This window comes from Canis lupus, chromosome 17 (assembly GCF_011100685.1).
Source record: "Canis lupus familiaris isolate Mischka breed German Shepherd chromosome 17, alternate assembly UU_Cfam_GSD_1.0, whole genome shotgun sequence".
Lineage (NCBI taxonomy): Eukaryota > Metazoa > Chordata > Mammalia > Carnivora > Canidae > Canis > Canis lupus.
The window spans coordinates 43,488,102-43,512,827 of record NC_049238.1 but is presented as its reverse complement, the minus strand read 5'-3'; positions in this window follow the sequence as shown (position 1 = coordinate 43,512,827).

Here is a 24,726-nt window from a genome sequence, read left to right as displayed (position 1 = left end):
TATCATGGTTTCCTAAATCTTTGTTTCCTTGTGCTGAAGTGGACATGTTATGCTTTAATACCTATGTTATACAACAGTTTTAACATCTCAAAGATATCCTGTAGCTCCATTTTAATAGGCTCGGTAATGAATCCAAAATTTATTGCTTAATGATATATTTTTGCTTTTGCTTAGGGCACACTGGCAATTTACAGAAGTCAAATGTGCTTACAGTCAATGTAATGCTGTTTGTAGTTACAGAGGAAATAGCTTTCCTTTTTTTCCTCTCCTCATTTCTAAGCTCTGAAAATCTCCTGAATATGAATTTGTAAGTCCTTGTTTGTAGACACATGCTGTGTGCTTAAGACCTCCCACCAGTTCATTGATGCATTAAATCTGTGAGATAAGGAGTAGTAATGAGGATGAGCAAGATGAGATAAATGTAAGCCTGCAAATGATGAAAGAGAAGCATGGAGACTCAAAGGTACAATGGCCTTAGTTAATGGTCTGTCATGCTTTGAACTCTGCATTTCACTTTGACTAGATAATCCTGAAGCCAGAGCCAAGAAACAATTTGAGAAACATTTGCAAAACTGAAGAAAATTGAAGAAAATATAAAGAACTCTTACAAAGGTATAACTAAATTAGTGTAAAGGAGAGGAATATGGAAAATGAAACAAGATGACACATAGAAAAGAGAAGAGGGAAAGAGAAAGATGGGATTTGCTTACATTTTCTTATTTTTATAGTAATAACCTAATTAAGAATGATGTAGTGTTTTTAAACCATAACATTATATGATATTCTTCTTTTGAAGAAATGAATTCTATGTTCCCTGTCATTGAACTTGGTGAAGTCTCTGTGACTGTTCCAAGGTATAGATTTCAGTAAAAGTAATGCTATAAGACTTCTGAAATATGGTTAGAAAAGGGCCACACAGCTTCTGCTGACATATTTTAGAACATTCACTCCTGGAGCCTTCACCAACAACTTAAGAAGACTGTCTTAAGAAAGCCATGAGGAGAGGTGCCTGGGTGCTCAGGTGGTTAAGTGTCTGCCTTTGGCTCAGGTCATGATCTTAGGGCTCTGGGATCAAGCCTCACATCTGGGCTCCCTGCTCAGAGGGGGAGTCTGTTTCTCCCTATGCTCCTCCTCCTGCTCATATTTTCGCAAACATGCTCTCTCTCTCTCTCAAGTAAATAAATAAAAATCTTTAAAAAAGCCATGCAGAAAGTCTACAAGAAGAGACAACAAAGCTAAAGAAAGATATCCCATTTATTTGAGCTCCAGCTGTTTTAGAGTGCCCAGCTCAGGCTCTAGAACATAATGATGACTCCAGCTTCAGATTACATGAAACTGCCAATGCTTGAAAGACTCCAACCAAGAACTTCCTGATGGGCTTATTCAATCCTCAAATCTGCGAGGAAAATAAGTAAGTATCCTTGTTTTATACCACAGTTACAGAGTGCTTTGTTGCAGAGCTATAGATAACTGGGATAGAAGGTGTGCTAAATACCAATCCACCAGCCCATCCTCAGGTAATATGGGGGCCAACAATTGTTTATATAGCACATTTTCCTCCTTTCTTCCAATCATTTCCTTAGAAATTTTTCCTTTGAAGCCTAGGACCAGGTATCCAATTAATGCATAATAATATTTTCCACATTTATAAAATAGGCATAATAACATCTATTCCATACATCCAATATATTTGAAGAGGATTGAATAAAGTAAAATACTTGAATTTTTTATTTGTTCAATAAAGAAGCACTATGTAAATACAAGTATTATTATTAGCAATAATAACAGTAGCTAACATTTTGTGAACACTGAATAATTTCAGACACTCATAGTGCTTTACTTATTATAGAAGTCAGTCTCTAAGATGACGCCCAATAATTCCCCAACTCCTTGTATTTATGCTTTTATATGATACCCTCCCCTTGAGCGAGAGCTAGACTTGCTGGCTTGACATATAAAGAATGGCAAAAGTGGTGACGTATCACTTACATGATTAGGTTATAAAAGACCATGATTTCAGTCTTTTAATTTTTTTTATTTTAAATTTTTTTCATGACTTCAGTCTTGCTTGCAGATTCTCTCTTTCTAGCTTTGATAAAGTAAGCTGCTATATGGGAGAGTCTCAAATGGCAAGGAATTGAGGTCAACCTACAAGCAATAGCCAGAAAGGTACTGAGGACATCAGTACCCACCAGGAACTGAATTCTGCAGCAACTATATAAATAAATCTGGAAGCAGATCCTGCTCCAGTTGAATATTTATTATAGCCAAGTGAGAGATCTAAAAGCTGAGGACCTAGTTAAGCCATGCTCAGATTCCTGACTTATATGTGAGATAATAAATGTGTGCTGTTTTAAGCCAGTAAGTTTGGAGGTAATTTTAAATGTAATAATAGAACATTAATACATCTGCAGTAAGGAAACTGTGACACAGAGATGATTACTAACTTAGGGTCTCACAATTAATAATCATATTTTTAGTGTTGGTAAAGTCATGTCATTTTTAAATTATTCCTTTCTTCTCTGCCATTAGGAAAGATTGAGATTATAATGTAATTTAAAAGGAACTTTTGACTAAAAAATTTTACCCCATATACCTCAATTGTCTGAGTTAGAAAAATGAATAAAAAATAAAAATTTAAAGTCAAGTTAGAGTCAAAGGAAACCAAAATATATTGGGCACCTATTCAATGCCAGGCACCAGGATTAATGTCTTACTTATCCAGTTCCTGAATCAATGCCTTTGTTACCTGAATGTTACCAAGCTATTCATTTCATGGTTCATTCTGGATAGTTCAGTCTTCCCCTTTGCATCATTCTTGGAAATATCTGCAGTATAGGCACTTATACCACAAAGTTAAATTAAAACATGTAATCAATAGTAAAATCCATATACCTCAGTCTCAATTTTAATTTTGTAGTTTGTTACAGACAATGAGAATTTTAGTGAGCTATCTTGGTCTGAAAAACCTGCACACATGAATTACATCATGCACAATCTAGCACTTCCCCTCAAATTTTGGACTGTGCTTGCTTCTGTGTTCAACATGCTGGATTGCTGGATCTACATTGCAGGCAATTGCATCTATATATTCACAGGTCTACTGTGGATGATGCCTACTGGGCTAAGTAACAACAGCTTATTAATTCACAAAGTCCAGTACTTGCTCAAAATATGCAACAAATAAAGGGCTAGAATAGAAATAGAAAATCCTCCCTAATTTAGTCTAGCTAAATTTCTACCTTTCTGTCTCCTCCTGGAAATCCACATGTGTAGCCAACACTGCCTAACTTCTCTTCTCCAATTGTGAAATGCAGGCCAATTCACCATGGAAATGGGCCTCAGTGAATTACGTTATGCTTAATTTATACCATCCCCATTTTAGTTCTGGATGTTTGTGGGGATCATTTTTTTGGGGGGGGGGATCATTTTTTTATAGTGTTATAGAGTGCAATAAAAAATGGACTTTTCATAATAAAAAATGGACTTTTTTATTATGAAATTGACATTGCTATATGGATTTGAATAAATAAGCATCTTCACTTGACTAGAATGAAAAACTGACAAATTATCTACTGCCCAATAGGAATAGATCCTCAGCAACTATCCTTAAAGAAATGATTTCTCCAGGTTGAAGAAAAATGTCTGAAAGAAATTCAGTCAAGTGTTCAAAGAATTTGTTGTTCTTGGCAAAAAACTGTGACCTGGAGGAGATCTTAAGTTGATCATTTTATTCTATGTGTGAAAATGAGGCAATTTAATCTGATGGGTGAGATCTGGGCAAGGTAGTTCTGGGTTTAACCTCTATCTCAGCTGCATGGCCTGTGTGGCCTAACAGCATCTTTAAGATCTCCAAACCTCAGTTTCCTTTTCTGAAATAGGAAATCAAATGTGTATGGCAAGGATAAGCCAACTTCAGGATCACTGTGAGAGTTAAATAGGATAACAGAGTAAAACATTTAGCACATTTTTATATACAAAGTAGTTAATAAATGATATAATTTTCCCCAAAGTGAATTTCCTCTGTAAAGTTTTAGCTTCTGTACAGTGAAGATGCCAGTGAAATATCCAATCAATTATAGTTAACTGATTTGACTTTGGAAATAAATGGTTTCTAAAATAACTAGCTAGAACTATAACTAGCAAATAGTTGATGATAGTCATTTGTGATGGCACACAAAGAAGCAATAAGGAATGGATTGATGAGTTCATGTTTACTTCCTTCCTCCTAAAATCCCACCTTCATAATCACAAACATACAGTTGTCCCATAAAGGTATAAGAAACAGGCATATAACATTTTTCTTATTCGCTGTACTACATGCTGAAGAACATCTTAAACATAGCCTCTAGAATTCTGAGGAAAGATGATTTTTGAGCTTAGAAATCTGGATCTGGGCTAAAAAAAAAAAATCAGTCAAATGTGATTTAATACAGATATTTTCCAAGACAAGAACTCAAAATATTGATCTTTCTTGCAAGCTTTCCTGGGAAGTTACTTAAAAAGTTGATAGAAAGCTCTTCAATACAGGTACTGAAAAGGACAGGGGGACAGATAGTGGGAATTAGAGGAAATTAGACTAGTTTAAAGATTTGATACTATCTTTAGAAATTGAAAAAACTTAAGGATGTTGTAAGAAAAATGTTAACAGTCCTCATGCTCATTCTTTCTTGACTGGGCCAGACAAAATTGAATGAGCAAAACCACATTTTCTTGTAAATCTGCTAATGAGCTTGACTAGGCATACTTCTACAAATGTAAATACCATTACTAGTGGAAAAGATACCTGGAAGTCCATTTCCTATAAAAGTTTTCTATCAGGATATGCCATGTTTGAGTAAAGCACTTATCATAAGTATACCTGGCATTATACCTTTATGAAACATAGCTAAATATTTGATAGGGCACAAATATGAGGAGTATTATAAGGGAAATGATTCTTTTATAGACAATGTTTCTATGTTGCTCAAGATTTATGTTTTACTATGCAAACATACCCAAAATCCTTTTTATCATTGCCAAAGTTTGTTGTTGGGTAAGATCTATGATTTGTATGTCTTTTTTTTCAATTCAACCCTTTAAATTAATACATTATTTAATGCAGATAATACAAGTAAAAAAAGGCAGTTTTAAACTTCAAAAAAGCAATGAATGTATAAGAAAGGAATGATGATAACAATATATTAGTTACTTGCTTAGTAAATCTATTATGCAGTCCTAACAAAGTAAAAACTGTATTGAAATTTAATCTTTAGAATCAACATATAGACAAAGCACAAAACATATAATTATAGAGTACACTGTAAATACTATAAGACTTAGCAATAAAAATATAAATAGAGGGAGTTCAGAGATAGAAGAACAGAGTTAAGGAAATGATTGCTAGTTTCCTCATCTTATGAGATGAATAATTTAGATACAGGTTGGTTGCTTGACAAAACTAGAGCTAAAGGAATAATGACATAATAACATTACAAAACTAACAAACTGAAAAAATACAAAACAGCAGTTTCATTATTTAGGGAAGGGAAAGACATTCAGCAATAGTTAAAATAGTCCATTTTTATCTGTCGTATCAGGAGGCAAATAGAAATAACTAAAATGAATAATAAAAAAATATAAATATAGGTGGAAATAATCAACAGAAGAATAGCTTTTCTTTATAACCCTATATAAGCTATATAACTGTTGGAAGTATGTACATATATTACTTTACCTACACACATACATACATGCACATATACGCACACTTATAAATATGTGTGTATTTGTATGTATATACACACATATATACACACCTTATATATGTACTTTCTAAATATATACATTATAGATATATAAATATGCTTTATATATATCAATAAAGTTACAAAAAGAAAGAAAAAACGGACTTGAAAGTAGATAGAAAACAAGACTCAAATTTTTACCCATATCTGCTCATGAGATGGAGAACCTGACACCAAAACATAATAATTTGTAATAATACTGGGGCAGAATATTTATAATTATCTTATTTGAATTAATCTGTATTCACACTCTATACCCAAAAAGGAACTTATAACTATCACTGAATTCCCATGTAGCTAAGAAAACAGAAAACATGCCAGTTATATATAAAAATCACAATGAGGGATGCCTGAGTGGCTCAGTGGTTGATCTTCTGCCTTCGGTTCAGGGCATGATTACAGGATAGTTTTCGTATCAGCCTCCCCAGATGGAGCCTCTTCTTCCCTCTGCCTATATCTCTACCTCTCCTTCTGTATCTCTCATGAATATATAAAATCTTTTTTTTAAAAGAAAGATAAATAAAAATCACAATGAAATTAATACATTGACATTTGGATGTATATCAGTCTCATGAATTTTATGGTGTTCAATTATAAACTACACTATCCTGGTAAATGATTAATTTTAGAAACACTGAGTAAAAAGTTATCTGGATTTGGATGCTAGAAACCAATGAGCTACGTGCTTGTATTGCTCATGAGTTGACAGAGATGAAGAAGTAAGCCCATAGGGTAAACACTTTTCAAGCTTCTGCTTGTATGATATTTGCTAAGGTTACATTGGTCAAAGTAGTCACATAACCAAATGTAAAGCCAAGTAGTGGTGAAGAACACTTGACCTATGGAAGTGAAAGGCACTGAGAAATCAATGACAAAGCTATGGTTAAGGGGAAAGTGAAGATCTCAGTCCATTGAAACAATCTATTAATCTTAACACTAGGACTATTGCTTGTGTATAAGGAATACAAATGAGTATTCGTTGTTGAACTTTCTTATAATAGACTTTTCTTTTGAGTTTTAAGAATTTTTCTTGCCTATACCATCCTTCTTGAAATAATATATGCTAACAGACACACTGGAAGGAACACTGTATGGAAAAAAACATAAGAAGATATATTTCATTTCCAATCCACCACTAAACAGGCACAAAAGCTTACATTGGGGACATGCACATCAATATTTGGCTCATGCTGACTTGATAGTAATAACTGAACTAATCTGCAAAAAATAGCTAAAATTGTATCATTTAAATGGCATGTTCTTGTTTCATTAAGATGAGACGCAACTGAGTCAAGTTTATTTCATTATAAACAAAATAAGAATTATATGCATCTCTAAAAACTGAAATTGAACTCTTGGGATGTGTGTGTATGGTGGGATGGGAGGTAGGTACACAATTCAGGTACTACTAAGGAGACAGGAATGGTAGAAATTGAAAATGTAAATAAAGTTAAGTATGGAAAGGAGGAAAGAAATCCTTGTCTATTAAGAAGAAAATGGAATCAAATAAAATACTTTTGAGACATATAGCAATGAAGATGAAAAAATTCAGTCCAGATAGAATTGATTGCTCTAGTCAACTCAAAGATTGAATAACATATGGAAAGAATACAGACTGGGGGGTGGAATGAGTCCTGGAAGAAAATTGCTATTGCTATGCAAGAGCCCAAAATTCTGGAAACACTTAGCAAAAGCAAGGTTCTGGAAACACTTAGCAAAAGCAAGGATAAGCAAGATACAGAATAACCCTGTTTAGGTTAAATGGCAAGCATTCATTGTGAGACTAGACTATTAGCATTAGAGTATTTGATCCAATAACCAAAATAACCTGATACAATTTGGTTTGCTAATTATATTAAAATAAATTTTGAAAATTCATTCTTTAAATCTGTAAAAAAAATAACTTATAGTCTTCTAAATAAAATATAATGTGTCTGGATCTGGAAGCACATGCATTAAAGTTTTATCAACAAATTTTATCAAAAATGGGTGCATCGTGGAGAAATGATGATTGAGTCTAGATAACAAGTGATCCAAATTATGGTCTAAAACTGATTTAAGTTGATTTTATTTCAGTTAAATCCACCCTATATCCTGTTGCTTATGCCTGCAATCTTACATAAAGATTCTTGTATAATAGGTAGAAATACCAAACATTAGCAGACGTAATCAGGAAACAGAATGCTGTAAATCAATCCACACTGAGAAAGAGAGCATATTTTCCCAGTGACTGTGAAAATGGATGCTAGTTACAGATGCAATAACAATATGAATATTTGATATATCTAAATGATGCCTTCAATTTAACCTCAGAAAACATTTGACCCAGAATATTCTCATGAACAGTGTGATTTGCAGAATGAGAACCTGTACATTGTCTACTGTGCTTTTTCCTTAGATTCCTTTAACAAATCTGTTAAACAATTTAAAATATCAAACACTATTTATTTTAAAAAATATTTTATTTATTTAATCATGAGAGACACAGAGACATTGGCAGAGGGAGAAGCAGGCTCCCCTCAGGGAACCTGACGTGGGACTTGATCCCAGAACCTTGGGATCACACCCTGAGCCAAAGGCAGATGCTCAACCACTGAGCCACCTAGGCATTCCTGAACAATTACTTCAAAATATTACCCAAGAATATCTATCTGAATGAATGAGGCTCCTATTTTCATGGAGGAAAAGAGACACATGTGTTGATAATTATTGATACAAAAATAGGAGTATGTCCTAAGTGTTAGGGAAACAGAGGAGTGGCACCTATCTTGATCTTAGGCAGCCAAGGGAAGATTTCTAGAGAAATCAATAATTAAATTGAATCTTTAAGGATACATAAAAATTAGCCAAAGAATTATGGAAGTGTGTTCTTGGCATAGGTAGGGAAGAGGATGAACAAAGGCACAAAGATAAGAAACAACTTAATGTGTGGAATCAATTATTTATTATTAGGTAACAAGAGCATTGTGTAGTTTCCAACGAATAAGGTGAAGGTCACATAATGGCCCTTTGGCCATTGTAAGATTTTTTTTCTTTGGCAAATGGAATCTAAACTTTAAAAAGAAATCTTTTAAAATAGCTGTATTGATGTAAGTTAGCATACAATAAACCGTACATATTGAAGTTGTCTAACTTCATAAGTTGTGACATTTGTACATGCTCACTTCTTTTTACTCAATTATTTTGAGATTGATCTATGTATGCTGTTGTGGGTATCAATAGCTCATTACTTTTTTATTGTTGAGAAGTATTTAATTAAGTGGTTATATACCATATTTCATTTATCCATTTACCTGAGGATGGGATCTTGGGTTGTTCCCAGTTTTTGGCTTACTGATAGAGCTGCTGTAAACTTTCATGTAGAGGTCTTCGGACATTTCCTTTTCTCTTGACTAAATACCTAAGACAGAAATGGGTGGATCATATACAAGATTGTATATTTTTACCTTTTTAAAAAACTGCCAAGCTGTTTCCAAATTTTGTTGTGCCATTTTACATTCCCTCTAGCAACATATAAGAAATATAGTTTCTCAACATCCTTACCAACACGTGGTAAGGTCAGTCATTTTAATTTTAGCCATTCTAATAGATATATAGTGGTACCTTATTTTGTTTATCTGTATCATTAAACATATTTTAAGGCTACATTTTAATATAAATATATTTACTTATGAAAAATATTCAAGTATTACTGTGCCAATGTGCTGAAAACAACAGATAACATTCATATAAGTTGAATATGTTTTTAATGGACATAATAAATTATAAACAGAAAGTCTGGTGCTTTATTACTACATATCAGTAATTTACCAGGTGCATTCCTGGGAGAGAGAATGATACAGCCACTTTGGTAATCACTGTTCTAGGCACTGGGGGTAAATGAAGGATTTTTTAAAAGAAATTGATGTGTTCGCTCTAGCAGCAGAATGGAGGTTAGAGGGGAAGAAAGGCAAGCTGAGAGAGGTGCAAGAATAATTAGGAGAAGGATGATAAGAATAATAGTGGTAAAATGAAGTGTGAATAAATGCTGAGGAATAAAAATCAGCTGGATGTGTTAATTATTGTCTTCACATGACAACTCCTATGTTCATAACTTAGTGTTAATTAGATGATTAAGTTAGCTAAACAATTCAGAAGCAAGGCCAAGTTTGAGAGGTCAGTGCTTCCTTTTTCCAGATACTTGCTCTTTATCTGAATAATTATGCATAAATGTTAGCAACCAAATGGTTTCATTTTGTTGTGGTTATTTAATAATTTATTCTACCAAAATAATATGCCCCATTTAAGAGCTTCTATTTATTTCTTTAACTCACTAAGGAGGAACTCAGTGGCTATTAAAGGCAGAATGACAATGGCAAAAAAAAAAAATGTCTTGGCGATTTACCCTCATGAAGTCTCTCAAAGTCACCATCTGATGCCTTCATACATAAACCAAGATCTAGGGAGATTTACCATAGAGACTTAATATGGATAGTTTGGGGACACTGGAATGTTTTAAAAATCTCTTTCTGAATAGTTCTTAAATTCCAGTGCTGAGGCTGTAAGAAAAAAATCCCAAAGGGTGGCAGATTTCCTATCTTTATAATGATCTTCTGAAATTCTCATATTGTCTATGGTATTTGAAAAAGCCCAGACACCCAACCACGAAAGTGCTTTTCATCTAATAACCTTTTATGTGGCTTTTTCTTTTTTAGAAGATCAAAGCCCTTTATAAATGTTTATTTCAATCTGACAACATCTCTGCAACAGGAAATACATGAAGGTAGGTCAATTTCATTGGCTGAGGAAGGTGGTGATAGAATATCAGAGCTGGAACTAGAAAGCATTTCAGTGATTAGTTGTGGTCTGGAGCAGATTCTTTTTGTCAAGCTTCTTCAAGGATATGAAGAAGGTTCTTTTTATGATGATAAAAAATATATTTTCTTCATTTTCATTAAAAAAGAGAAGTGGTAAATTATGGAGAAAAGAATTAGGATAGAACTAAAAGAGGTAATGAGTACATAGTTGATCAGAATCTCAACTCTGACTTGACACCACAGAATCACAGCAGAGGTGATTCAAGCTTCAGCTGACCTAGCCACTCACTGGATCACTTCCATTTACAGATGACAAAACTGTAACTGAGAGAGATCAGTATTGTATCCACAAATAGTGGATCACTGGTGATGAAACAAGAATTTAGACCTCCTGAATTTTACAGTCAACCCATAAGATAATTGTCAGGGACTATATTTGTTATGCACAAATTAATTATACTGTCTATACTATTTGTTTAAATTTTTAAAAATTTAGTTAAAAAAATCTTTTAACTGTTGCCTGTGTTGTCCTCTAGGATTTTGATGAAATCTTGTCTCAAATTTAGATCTTTCATCCATTTTGAGCTTGTCTTTGTGTAGGGTGCAAGAGAGTGGTCTAGTTTCATTCTTTTGCATGTGGATGTCCAATTTTTCCCAGCACCATTTATTGAAGAGACTGTCTTTTTTCCAATGGATAGTCTTTCCTCCTTTGTCGAATATTAGTTCACCATAAAGTTGAGGGTCCACTTCTGGATTCTCTATTCTGTTCCATTGATCTATGTGTCTGTTTTTGTGCCAGTACCACACTGTCTTGATGACCACAGCTTTGTAGTACAACCTGAAATCTGGCATTGTGATGCCCCCAGCTATGGTTTTCTTTTTTAAAATTCCCCTGGCTATTCGGGGTCTTTTCTGATTCCACACAAATCTTAAAATAATTTGTTCTAACTCTCTGAAGAAAGTCCATGGTATTTTGATAGGGATTGCATTAAACGTGTAAATTGCCCTGAGTAACATGGACATTTTCACAATATTAATTCTTCCAATCCATGAGCATGGAATATTTTTCCATCTCTTTGTGTCTTCCTCAATTTCTTTCAGAAGTGTTCTATAGTTTTTAGGGTATAGATCCTTTACCTCTTTGGTTAGGTTTATTCCTAGGTATCTTATGCTTTTGGGTGCAATTGTAAATGGGATTGACTCCTTAATTTCTCTTTCTTCAGTCTCATTGTTAGTGTATAGAAATGCATGTTGACAAATTGAACACCAATAAAAAATAAATTTGTTAAAAAAAATCTTTTAACTGAAATACAGGTGTACATGTGTCTATGCATTTGTATGAACACCTAAAATCTACCTACAGCTTTAAAAGATCTCTTTTGGTCAATAAAATAAGCAGGCTTAAATTTTATTTGGATGATATATTACAACTATTTTTGTACAAAATCACAGAATCTAATACTTTATGATGTAGTTTTAAACATATTGACCTTTTAAATTCACTACACAAATATTGAGAAGATAGATTAAATATAGACTACTGCTGTGTTTTTCTCACTGAACACAACATTTTAAATTCTAGGTATGAAAACTGAGTGAAAAAATAAGATGGTGAGGTAGACATCCTGCCCCTTTCAGGGTCTGAAATATCACCTGCAGAGATTAATGAACACTTTACACTTTGGATAATGCACTGCCTTACTCTAGATCCCTAAGGCTTAAAAGAAAGGGTTGGCATTGGAAAAGATAAGTAGGCCTGAAGAAAATCCAAGACTAAGTGTATTTCTGGAGATATAGATTTTTGGAAACTATTTCTGAGGTTGACCATTTTCTTGGAGGAGAAAAATATATACCTCCTTTGCCATATTCAGTAAATATTGATATTCTTTTGGACAGACTCTATAAAAAGTAAATAAGGGTAATTTTTAAATGACTCTTTTCCTGTGCCAAGAGCCAATAAGTATACTCTTAATATTTTTAATGGTGGGAAGATTTTTTCAATGTCATTGGAAATGAAGCCATTTATGGGGTACATTAGAGAAAAAGAAAACAAAAACAAAAAAAAGCTCTGCCAACTTTTCTGTCACTTGTCATCCACTGTGACATGCTCATCATTTGTTTTCTGCTTCAAACATTCTAAAACTGAAAATATATATAAATAGCTTTTCATTTTTTATTTATTTTTATTTTATTTTATTATTATTTTTTTTATAAATAGCTTTTTATAAGGTATCATAGAGGAAGATAAGAAATTCCTTTCTGGACGGCATCCAATGGAAGGAGGGAAAAATAAAGATGAGTAAGAAAAATCAAACATATTTTAGAATCTCTCTTAACATTCATAAATATATGAAGTTGTAGGACATGTATTTGAAAATGAGAGACAATTCTACCCAGAGTTCTCACGTTATTAATGAAAAACACTGCAACTACAGCTTTTTTTAAAGTTACTTCTCTGACATTCATCCAAGTATCTCCTTTCATATATGTGATAAATTCATTACTAATTAAAAGCTGTATTTATTTTATTATATCTTTCTATATTTACTATGCTTTAATATACCTTCCTATACTTTCTATATGTAAAAATGTTCACAGCTCTTTATGTTTTTATTGACACCCAAAATTAAGTAAGCCATTTTCTAAGAATTAAAAGGAGACTTGATACAATCAATGTTGCCTTTTTACCTCAGATGTATGGATGAGTGTTAAAAGAAAGAAAAAGTAACATTCAAATGGAGTGTTACTTAGCCTTAGAAAAGAAGGAAATTCTGCCATTATGTAACAATATGGGATGAACTCGCAAGACATTATGCTAAGTGAAATAAACCAGTCACAGAATGAATTCTGCAAGAGACAGTGAAAATAGTCAACCCAGCATCAGAGAGAGGAATGGTAGTTACCAGGACCTGGAGGTAGAGGGAAATGGAAATTTCTGAATCAAAAGTTTTAAAATTACAGTCATGTGAAATGAGTAAGTTCTCAAAATCTGTGATACAACACCATGCCTATAGTTAACAGCATCACATCGTGTACTTAAAAGTTTGTTAAGAGGATGTCTCATGGTAAGTGTTCTTACCACAATAAAATAGATTTTTTTTATAAGTGAGTTTATCTTATCTTAGATGTATTTATGAAATGGAGTATCTTTTCTCTTAGATTGTGAGTCTTGAGTAACTTGGGCCATAATTCTTCAACTCTCTCACCCACAAGATCTAGCACTGTGCTTTAAATATTAAGTAGTCAATGAGCATATATTTAATTAAAGAATAAACTTAAACTGAGTTTATGCATTCTACAGAGGAATGAAAGCACAATTTACATTACTTGTAACCTTATGAAAGTTGATAGGGAAGATATAAATACCTAGTTATAGATAGATATAGATACATAGATATAGATATAGATAGATATATAGTTTATATACCTTGTGTATTCAGCATATAGATGGCCACTGAGGCCTGAGTTAGCCTAGAAAGACTGAGACATAGACTGTCTTGAAGGTATACCAAGATAAAAGAAGATATTACAGACAAAGAGACAAACATAGAACATTTCTCAAATGAGGGAAAGAGCAAGAGCACTTGTTACATAAAACAGATATCTCCTGAGCCCATCCACAGCACAATTGGTTTAGGGATAACTGAACTGTGCCTGTGTGGCATTGCCTGTGACCTGTCAGATGTCTAAGTAGTAATGTCACTCTGAAGGGTAGTGTCTTTTAGGTGGAAAAAAAAAAAAGCTACTATTGATTTTTCAATATTTTTGATATTTCAATATTTTTCAATCAATATTTTTGATTTTTTTTAAACCTGGATTTTTCCACACAACAGCTTCTCCAAACTCAAGAAATTGGTACTTTGCCAATTCTTAATTTTGTGTTCTTGGGTTTTGTATTTTGGCATCTCCTTTACCAACACTTATTTTCAGAACTTAAAATATTAACTACACTATGTTTCTTTCTACTTTGATCCATGCCTTTTAAAAAAAAATATTTCTAGTTCTTTATGCTTATCCATGTATCCATTGGAAGATGAAAAAGAATATGAATAGTCTAGAGTCAGCCATCAGGAGGATCCGTTAAGAACAATGAGTTTTTATGTAAATAGTCTTTAATCCCAAAATGTATGCACTTTCAAAATAACTGTTTGGCAAAAGTAAAGCTGAGAATGGAAGCCATCACCCGGGGTAATTTTGGAAATAGCTTTCTTTTCTATATGTATTTGGCTGTAGCATTCATCAGAAGAGTAGGGGAACTATACTGCAGGAAGACAGCAGTAGCCCTTCTGAGAAGTTCCAGGCACAACTCCACAACTGAAACCTCACCTGCTTTGGGAAGGATTTTGGAGAGCGTTTTCAGAATCCTGCAACGTGCACTGAAAAGTTAAAGCTTGTTGAAAGAGTCCTCTTCAGATGAAAGAAAAGAGGAGGCGACCTAGGGAAGGAAAAGGATGCAAATACAGATCAGGAATGCTATCTTTAGAATCCTCCACAGCCTGGGACTCCTCAGCTTTCATTCAGCCAGGCAGTGAATAAAGGGAAAGGGTCCTGCCTTTGGCAGCTCAGGCTGCCATAACAGCATATCATAGATTAGATAGCTTGAATAACAGAAATTTATTCTCTCAGAAGTTCAGGAGGCTGTGAAGTCCATGATCAAGGTAAAGACCAATTTGGTTCTTACTGTGGGCTCTCTTTGAACTTGCAGAGGCCATCATCTTGTGTTTTCAGGTGGCCAAGAGAGAGGTCAGAACAAGCTCTCAGGTGTATTTTTTTTTAATAAGGGAACTAATCCCATTATGAGGGTCCCACCCTCATGACCTCATCTAAACCCAATTAACTCTCAAAGACCACAACTCTAAATATTCTATCACTGTGGTTATTGATTACTTCAACATATATACTGTGTGTGTAAGGTGTCAAGGTCACCATTGATTTCATAGTGATTCTGAATTTAAAAAAGAAGATGTGCTGCCACTAACTAATCATTTGATTTCAACAGATCACTCTATTAGTATAATTCTGTTGACTCCTCTGTAAAATGACAATGAAAATGCATGATCGCCTATAAATTTGCAGAATGTCAAAGTAGCTTGACTTCCTCAATCTATCTGCAGGGGACAATCAAAGTGGGCACTTAAACAATAATTAGAAGCTGTAGGGATTATAAATTTCGTCTCAGAGTCTTATCAATAATTAGTTTGTTTTAAGAGATGTTTGAGTTTTCTCCAGTCATGATAGCAAATTAAATGGCAGGCTGGGTGTCTGTATATCTGAAATCTCTTATCTGACTGCTATCATCTATTACCTTCTCATACTACAAATTGGTTTTCTACTTCTTCAGTGACACCAGCAGTTCTTACTTTTGTGGTCTCCACAGAGGGTTTATGAAATTGCATTAGTGATAGATACAAGTCAGGTGCCTCCCAGCTAATTCCAAACTATACTATACCCAAGCTATATTTTCTTCTAGGATTATGTCCAGGTGTTCGTCCTTTGCAGCTATCAACATATGTGAATAAAATGTCAAATTTCTATATGTGGGAAATAAGTTTGGAAGAGGTATACATGACAATCTCAAACTCTTTTAAGGAAGAGACAATATCCTCATTTTTAAGCCTTTCTTAAAGATCTTACTCCTCTGACCCTAGAAGCCCAGCATCTCAGGATTAGGCCTAAATTTTCCAAACAACTTCTATTTACTTGCTATACATGTCATGGAAATCATTTAGATTATTTAAATACCTAAATTAAAAATATGAAATATAATAATAGATGAATTTACCCAGTATAATTTCTGTGTTCAACAAATGGTAACTGGTATTATTATTATTATTGTTATTATTATTTCATCGTTGTCATCATCATCATCATCACCACATCCTCTGTGGAGGATTCATAAGCTCACAAATCACAAGGCAGCTCTATTAATATTATGAGACATCATAATGCAGGCACCTAATACCTGAATTTGTGTGAAAGTTAAAGCATGTGATTAAAGCAAATGAGACTAGCATTTTCACCTTAGAGAAGTAATTTAATTTTCTAAGTATACAGCATCCTTTTATAAGAAAAAAAGGTTACCTAAGCCTGTAAATCCAACATCTTGCTTTTGGAGGATTGTTTTTAATTTTGTATATCCTAAAAACTATTGCATATCCTCATTTATTAATTGTAGATCACAATATTATCCCATATAGATTGTATTATTTTGCTACTCTTAGGGCCAGAGGCTGAGATTGTATAGGCTTTGCAAAACAAAACCCAAAAACCAAACAACAAAAAAATGCCACATTTGAACTAGCATAGGATTTTATTTATTTATTCACAAGAGACACAGAGACAAAGGCAGAGACACAGGCAGAATGTTGCTTACAGGCAGAAGAAGGAGAAGCAGGCTCCATGCAGGGAGCCCAATGCGGGACCTGATCCCAGGACTCCAGGATCACGCCCTGAGCCGAAGGAAGACGCTCGACCACTGAGCCACCCAGGCATAGGATTAGGAATTGCCTCTGGGATTGAGAACAGGGAAATTTTCATTAACAGCAGTTTACTACTCAGTAAATATGAAACAATTAAGCCTACTGTCTTAGAATATAGTGGATGTTTCCAAATTTCCTTGTTTATTTAATTTACCCATAACTAATGTTTCTTGATGTTTATCTAAAAGTTCACCCTAAACCCCCTTTCTAGGCCAATTCTGAGATGGTTAGTCCCTCCTCAATCTGATTCTAAGGAATTCAATATTGCCATCTTTTACATCAGTTGCCTCTGATTTGTGAGTACCCAAGTCCTGATTACCATGCCTTGCCTTGTTCCTGGAACTTAAGGTTCAGTTCATGCTCTATTTGTTTTAACAGCCTTTTTTTTCTCAAATGCTTGAGGTTCTGTCTTTATATAGCATCCAAATTTCTCTTCAGTATCAAGTTTCTGATGGCTGCTGCCCCAAGAACTGCTTAAAATTTCCATAATGTTAAATGCTTATCTCCATCTTGATGGTCAAGATTCTCAGATCTGATTAGATGTCTAGACATACCCATTCCTTTTGTAGATCTCTTATCTGTGACCAAATCCTTTTGATTTTTTTTTTAATTTATTTATGATAGTCACACAGAGAGAGAGAGAGAGGCAGAGACATAGGCAGAGGGAGAAGCAGGCTCCATGCACCGGGAGCCCGACGTGGGATTCGATCCCGGGTCTCCAGGATCGTGCCCTGGGCCAAAGGCAGGCGCTAAACCGCTGCGCCACCCAGGGATCCCCAAATCCTTTTGATTTTTAAATGGCTTCTTGTGTTGCCAATTTCCCTACACCTTCAGTCTTCTAGCTCTCAGTGCCATGTTCTCCTCTATGTGTATGTGTGATCTCATTTTCTAACCACTGCCAACTAACCCCATTCTCTTGCACGTAATAGGAACTTGCCTTAAATAGCCACGCTTTGCTGTATAAATGTACTTCATATACATTTTATGGTGAACAGAAATTTGGGTTATGTAGCCATGATGGGGTAGAGAAATATGTGTTAGATTTGGGGTAGACTAAAGAAGAGGAGGTTACACTGTATCTTGGCTTATGGAGCTCCAAAGTAGAATTACAATTTTTTAACTCCAGGTACCAGAATCACTGTCACTCCCTATGTTAATTCCCTTTGCATGGTACATTGCTGAGAACATAATTCTGTGTCCCTTTATGGCAGCCCGTGATTATATTAATCACAAAGTGTCACATTCCTATCCTGTGAATGGAGTGAATAATTAATGAGTCAAAATAACTCATTGTATGTAAATTGAATTAGAGGCATTAGAGAACAGAGTGACCTATTGGGCATTTTTTTATTCACTCTTAATCTTGTCCCTTTGATCCTCCCTCATTCTTCACTCTAAGACAAGAAAATGATTGACAAGACCCCTTCTTCCTGATGCTGCCAAACTGAGTTTAGCCTTTCCTTGACCTCTACTCCAGTAAGCTCTCAGACTCAATGACTGAGTGTTTGCAAAGGAATGAAAACACACATGAAGAAAATCATTTAAAGAGAAATGGAAGGTTATTTTTTCATTTATAAATCTTTTTTAATTCTAAAAGTCTTACTCACTATGGTGTTGGCATTTTATGTTCCTGATAACTGTATTCTGGCACTGACCATCTGAGAATGTCTCCTATGTTTGAGTGTGTTTGTATGATCATCATATAGCAATTTAATGTCATGTGACAGCTATGTACAGACTTACTGGGAAGAGAAAACACATATTTAAAAATTTCTAACATCAAGTAGTTTACTCCCAGGGATGTACTTTACTTTAGTATCTAATGGACTGATTTTACTGGAGGTTCCTGCTGCATACACGACTGAGATTCAGGCAATTTCTCATTTTTCTATTTCATCAATACATGGAAAAGGGGTAAAAACAAAAATAGTATCTGAGATAATTTCTTTCACTCTAGATATCCTTCTTCCTAATTATGGCTACTTATCACCTCCTTACTTCCCATGAATGCCCAGCCTGAGTCCAATTGCTATGTAACCTTGATATCACCGTACCTATTCTATACCTTCCTGACAAATAATGATTTTTATATACTACGACCTTAGACCACTGTGGGAATGATCTTACGAGTTTCATTTATATTACTGTAATTTAATCATCTTTTAACTTTGTCCCCCTAAAGTAACCATAAACTGCAGGACAGCAGGACTGACGATAAGCTGGTTTTATACTTCTGCTCTGTTGTGACAGATGAAATTATTGTATTTCAATTTATCAGTCCACTGTAGGAGTTATGTACATGCTCACCCTCACACTTTGCCATGATCTCCCCATGACCTGGTACTCAGTCATATCATTTGTTTTGACCAACATAATGTTAAAGAACAAGACATGAGTAGACTTTTAAAATGTGATGTAGGGTTTACCTTGTGCTCTTCTATTTCATTTTGCCATCAGAGGAACGATTTTGTATTGCCCCTAATCCAAGGATGATGAGTGTGATACTTAAAGTAGGCCTAGAATAGAATCAGAGCTCGGTGTTAAAGGCCAGTTAAGCCTAGCCTGGAGCAGCTGGAACTGAGATGGCATGCAGACATGTGATAGGGAAATAAATGCTTATTGTTGTATATCAGTGAAATCTTCTGGTGGTTTATTTTGTACCATTATATTTACAATGTAAATTTACAATTTACAATAATTACAATGTTTGAAACATAGTAGGTACTTAAGTGTTTGCTGAACATGATCAATGACTATTTAAATACTCAAATGCAAGATGAGTATACTCAATACTCAAATGACTATTAGTATTATTTAAAATGACCTATCAAATAAACAAACACTTGCATACCTATATGTATGCATATACTTTGGCTACTGCACTCAATTACCATGACCATAGGTGGGGATTTTTAAGAAAACCAATAAATGCATTATAATATATCTCCATCAGTTGGCAAGTACTAACTAAAATTATGAAATAAAGAAGATGATATATTTCCTACTGTTGTGGAGAAAAAATCTAGTTAGAATGAAAGAAGCAAAATGTGAAACAGTGCTTTTATAACTAGAGGATTTAGGTGGGAGAAGTAGAGGAGGAGTCATTCTAGACATGGAAGGAACATAAAAGAAAGGTATATAAGAAGTAGAGAGTGACCTATTGTGCTATACTGGAGAGTAGATCAAAATCAAAGTAAGATAGGGATGCTTGGGTGGCTCAGTGGTTGAGTACCTGCCTTCGGCTCAGGGCTTGATCCTGGGGTCCTGGGATAGTCTTGTGTTGGGCTCCCTAAGGGCAGCCTGCTTCTCCCTCTGCCTATGTCTCTGCCTCCCTGTGTCTCTCATGAATAAATAAATAAAATCTTTAAAAAAAAATCAAAGGAAGATAAATTTGCATCATATTAGTACAATAAGATAGTGGGGGACACTGAAGGCTAACTAGGAGTTTGATAATGATCTGTATGGAAACAGATCTTGGAAATCCTGGGCCACAGAGTAAGGTAGTAAAAGAAAACTTGCTCTAGGAGGAGTATTAAGTTGTTTGAAAAAAAAAAAGAAAATTACAGTCATAGAACCAAGGTGATCAGTGGTGACCCTCTGTAAAGCCTGGCCTCATAACCTGGGATTTCATTTTATACTGCTAAAGAAAATGTGTGTATTCTCCAAAGTTATCACTTTCTCTACTACACAAATTTTGAAGTGAATTTAGAAAGTCAAGCAGCAGGACACCAAATTATTAGGAAAGAACAATCCTTTGGTACATCTTGACTTTCAGCCAGATTCTTTTCTCTGAAATATATTCATTATTTGAGTCACTGATTTTAAAGACCACATTGCCCAACGGACGTGCAAAGGAAAGAGTTCATTTAAGCTATTCTTCAAGGAAATTGAAAACAAGTTTTTTATTGCCATGTAGTAGGAGCTGTGGGTTGCTACTTTAGTACTCACTTCTTAAGGACAACTGTCAGCTGAGATTCTGGAGGTTGTAGCTCAAATATAAATGTTAAAACTTACAGTTATCCATGCTAGTAACATGAAAGGGATATAGCTGTAGTGAGCAAATTAGAGGTCATCAACTTGCTGAAAAAAAACAAAAAAACAAAACACATAAGAACTAGAGCTGATTCAATTATACCATATTTAGCATTATTTTCTGTATGTGGATGCTTATAAATGCAATGTAAAAGTGTCAGAACTTGACAGAGGGACATTTTCCAACCTATTACCAATGCCTATGTCTATGCATTCATTATATTTCTGCTAACTTGCCTCGGTTACTTTTAATTTCAAATCTATTTTTATAATAATACAGACTTTTAAGCTGGAAAGGACCTCAGAGGAACCTCAACTCATCCTGTCATTTTCTGAAGTGGAAATAGTTGTTTCAGTAGTAACTGCCATGATGGGGGGGTGTGGAGAGTTTATTTCAATGTTTCTCATTAATGGTACCACTGTGTCCACCTATCACTCAAAGGCTCACAATCATACCAGCTTCTCCTTCTCTCCCATTCTCACCTGTTATTGATTCTAAAACTGAAATACCCATTGTTTCTGACTTCTCCTTTAAATTCGTTTTGAAATACTGTAATTTAAACCTCTATTTTTAGGTTGCCTGGGTGGCTCAGTTGGTTAAGCGGCTGCCTTTGTCTCAGGTTAATCCCAGGGTCCTGAGATCAAGCCCTGCATCAGGTTCCCCGCTCAGCAGTTGAGACTGTCTTTTTTTTCCCTTCCTCCTGCTCATGCTCTCTCGCTGGATCTCTCTCTCTTTCTCTTAAATAAGTAGAAATCTAAAAAAAAACAAAAACAAAAACAAACAAAAACAAAAAACCACACACAAAACAAACAAACCAAACAAACAAACAAACAAACAAACAAAAAAAAAAACGAAAAAACCTCCTATTACCTGTCACCTGGACAATTTTAATAATCTCACAATACATTTCTGTGTCTCTTTTTTCCTTTTCCATCCATCTTACACACATACTTCCTGAAAATCATCCCCTATTATATAACTCCTGATTAAAAATAAAAATTCTTTTTCTTTAAAGATTTTATTTATTTATTCATGAGAGACACAGAGAGAGAGGCACAAACACAGGCAGAGGGAGAAACAGGCTCCATGCAGGGAGTCTGAGGTGGGATTCAATCCCAGGTCTCCAGGATCATGCCCTGGGCTGAAGGCGGTGCTAAGCCACTGAGCCACCCCGGCTGCCCTAAAAATAAAAATTCTAAATCTCATTACATGTCAAATAAAATTCAAAGCTTTTAATATTCATAACAGCACTATTTGATATGACCCTAATCTACTTCTCCAATGTTGCTTCTAATATGTACAGAGAACTAACTATGAGCAAGATATTGCTTGTTATTGGACAAATATGCTTATTTGCCAATTTCTATAATATCTTACAGCACTGGAACAAATACTTATAATTCTAACTTTGAACAATAAAAATAACCTCATTTACAATTAATACCACCTGGGATAGAAAAACTATATTTTATATGTAAAATAATATATATATATTTACATGTACATATGTATGTATGTGCAACCTGAATAAAAAGATTATCATCATAAACCATTCCAATTTATAACATTTTGATATTTTGACGATTAATTTGAATAGAATGCTTCAAATTTTTAAAAAGGGTAGTTACTATAATTACATAATCCCAAATATTTCTTTCTTTACATTAAAAATTTATCTCCTTGGGGCACCTGTGTGGCTCAGTGGTTGAGCATCTGCCTTTGGCTCATGTTGCTCTCCCAGGGTCCTGGGATCGAGCCCTGCATCAGGCTCCCACAGGGAGTCTGCTTCTCCCTCTGTCCATCACTCTGTCACTCTCTCTGTATCTCTCATGAATAAATAAATAAAATATTTTAAAACATTGTCTCCTTTTAATACTAGTTTTGAAAGTGAATTTTAATTTTTTTCCCAAATTTCAATTGATTATATTGCTTACATTATATCACAATGATGTTTTTCCTTTAAGAAGCAAATTTCTTTCTATAAGCTAATTAATATTTATCAAACAATCCCACAGAATTATTCCTTCTCAATCATGAGCTTTTGCTCAAATATGGCAAGTAGGCCATTGTCATGGTTAAGAGCTTAGACTTCATAGGCAGACTGTCTAAATTATAAACATTGCTCTCCCTCAGCAGTTTAATAAATTTGGCAAACTATGTAACTTTTATATGCCTCAGTTTTTCATATAAAAATGGGAATGAGGGATCCCTGGGTGGCGCAGCGGTTTGGCGCCTGCCTTTGGCCCAGGGCGTGATCCTGGAGACCCGGGATCGAGTCCCACGTCGGGCTCCCGGTGCATGGAGCCTGCTTCTCCCTCTGCCTATGTCTCTGCCTCTCTCTCTCTCTGTATGACTATCATAAATAAAAAAATAAAATAAATTAAATTAAAAAAATGGGAATGATACTCCATAAGGTCTCTGTGAGGATTAATTAAGACCATACATATATGGACCTCCAAAGAGAATCTGATTTACAAAAATCATTCAATAAGTACTAGCTATTATTGTTATTCACAACTACCTGGGTTAAAACTATACATTAATTGTCAAATATCCCTTTGAGCTGTTTTATTCCCAAGCTCTATTTGAAAATCATAACATGTACCAGAAACTTTCTAAAGACCTTCTGCATTACATTTTAGTTAAATGAAATGTGATTTACCAGAAAAAAATAATACCATGCTATTTTAATAATAGTAGGTCAAGTGAGTACCTGCTGTAAGAATAAAATGACTACTTTGGATTCTTAAAAGTGGGACTTAATACCTCTATGAACAGATTTCTTAATATTAGAGTCTGTTGAAGAATTTTGACCCACTAATCTTAAAGATTAATCTCCTACCTAGCTGGACTTTGAATGATTTCAAGAAGAAATCAGAGGCTCTAGACAATTCACTGTCTGGATGTTGTCTTTATATCGTCGGGTTCGTAGTTGATATTGGAGATTAACTCTTTTTAGTGTAGATACAGTCTACTCAACCTGCTTGTCCTGATTGATAGAAAAAGAAAGATGAGAGATGCCTGGGTAGCTCAGTGGTTAAGCATCTGCCTTCGGCTCAGGGTGTGATCCTGGAGCCCCAGGATTGAATCCCACATCAGGCTCCCTCTGCCTATGCCTCTGCCTCTCTCTGTGTCTCTCAAGAATAAATAAATAAACTCTTCAAAAAAAAACAAACAAAAAACCTCTTAAAAAAAAAAGAAAAAGAAAGATGCTTTTGCCAACTCTACTTCAATGGTTATTAAATGTTACTATACATCAGAATCACTGAGACTTATTAGAATAATAAATTATTCTAGTTCAGTGTATTTTGAGTGAGACTAAGAATCTGCATTTCTAAGAAAATTCTAAGTGATGATACTGCTATCTGGGAACCACATTTTGAGAACAACTGCTCTACTTCATCAAAGTTGTCTTCTTACCTTCCTGTCACTATCTCCTCTTACTTCTGTTCATTTTTCTTTTCTTTATGGCTACATTTCTGTTTGTCCCTCCGCTCAGGAAAGAGCTTAGGCTTCCACTGCACACATTCAACAACAGATATTAAGATTTATTGAAATCTACCACTTAGACATTGAAGAGTCAGATACAATTTAGAATAGTACTTTTCCCAGGCAGCCTTAGTTTCCAACTA